We start from the raw sequence: 1,807 nt of genomic DNA on the forward strand, positions 1-1,807 counted from the left end.
TTTCTTGGAAAGCTGGGAATGGAACCACCATTTGACCCAGCTATTCCCCTTCTCGGTCTATTCCCTAAAGACCTAATAAGAGCATGCTACAGGGACACTGCTACATCGATGTTCATAGCAGCACAATTCACAATAGCAAGATTGTGGAATCAGCCTAGATGCCCTTCAATAGATGAATGGATTAAAAAAATGTGGCATTTATACACAATGGAGTATTACTCTGCATTTAAAAATGACAAAATCATAGAATTTGGAGGGAAATGGATGGCATTAGAGCAGATTATGCTAAGTGAAGCTAGTCAATCTTTAAAAAACAAATACCAAATGACTCCTCTGATATAAGGGGAGGAAACAAGGACAGGGTAGGGACGAAGAGCTTGAGACGAAGATTTTCATTAACAGGGTTGAGAGGTGGGAGGGAAAGGAAACGAGAAGGGGAATCGCATGGAAATGGAAGGCGATCCTCAGGGTTATACAAAATGACATATAAGAGGAAAGGAGGGGTAAGACAAGATAATTCAAATGGAAGAAGTGATTTACAGTAGAAGGGGTAGAGAGAGAAAAGGGGAGGGGAGGGGAGGGGAGGGGGGGATAGTAGAGAATAATACAGACAGCAGAATACATCAGACACTAGAAAGGCAATATGTCAATCAATGGAAGGGTAACTGATGTGATACAGCAATCTGTATACGGGATAAAATTGGGAGTTCATAACTCATTTGAATCAAACTGTGAAATATGATGTATGAGGAACTATGTAATGTTTTGAACGACCAACAATAAAAAAAAACAATTATTCACAATAGCCAAAAAAATAAAAACAATTCAAGTGTCCATGTACAGATCCATGGATAATGAAATGAATGTACAAAAAAAAAAGTAGGCTTAGGATTACTTTTTCTGATAGGGTTAGGATTAGGTTTAGGGTTAGGGTTAGGTTTAGTTTTAGTGTTAGGTATAGTGCTAGGGTTCAGGTTAGTTTTAGTGTTAGGGTTCATGTAAGTTTTAGGGTTCATTGTATGGTTTGGGTTAGGGTTTGTGTTAGGGTTAGGGTTAGAGTTAGGGTTAGGGTTTGTGTTAGATTTAGGGTTAAGGTTAGTGTTAGTGTTATAGTGAGGGTAAGGGTTAGGGTTAGTGTTAGGGTGAAAATTAGGGTTAGGCTTAGGGTTAGTGTTAGGGTTGGTGTTATGGTTTATGTTAGGTTGAGTGTTAGGGTTAGGGTTTGGGTTAGGGTTAGAGTCTTAGTTACAGTTGGATTAGGAATAGAGTTAGTGTTAAGGTTCGGGATAGGATTAGTGTTAGGTTTAGAAATACGGTTAGGCTAAAGGTTAGAGTTAGGGTTAGGGTTAGTGTTAGGGGTTAGGGTTAGGGTTATAGTTAGGAGTAGGGGGTTTAGGATTGGGGTTAGGGTTAGGGTTAGGTTTAGTTTTAGTGTTAGTGTTAGGGTTAGGGTTGGGTTTAGTGTTAGTTATACGGTCAGTGTTTGTGTAAGATTTAGGGTTCATTGTAGGGTTTGGGTTAGGGTTTGTCTTAGGGTTAGTGTTAGAGTTAGGGTTAGGGTTTGTGTTAGATTTAGGGTTAGGGTTAAGGTTAGTGTTAGTGTTATGGTTATGGTTAGGTTTAGGGTTAGTATTATGGTGAGAATTAGGGTTAGGTTTAGGGTTAGTGTTAGGGTTGAGGTTATCATTTAGATGAGGGTTAGGCTTAGTTGTATGGTTAGGTTTAGGGTTATTGTTAGAGTTGTGGTTAGGGTTAGTGTTAGGGTTTGTGTTAGTGTTAGATTTTGGGTTTTGTTAGGTGTAAGTGT

This window comes from Urocitellus parryii, unplaced genomic scaffold (genome assembly GCF_045843805.1).
Source record: "Urocitellus parryii isolate mUroPar1 unplaced genomic scaffold, mUroPar1.hap1 Scaffold_253, whole genome shotgun sequence".
NCBI lineage: Eukaryota > Metazoa > Chordata > Mammalia > Rodentia > Sciuridae > Urocitellus > Urocitellus parryii.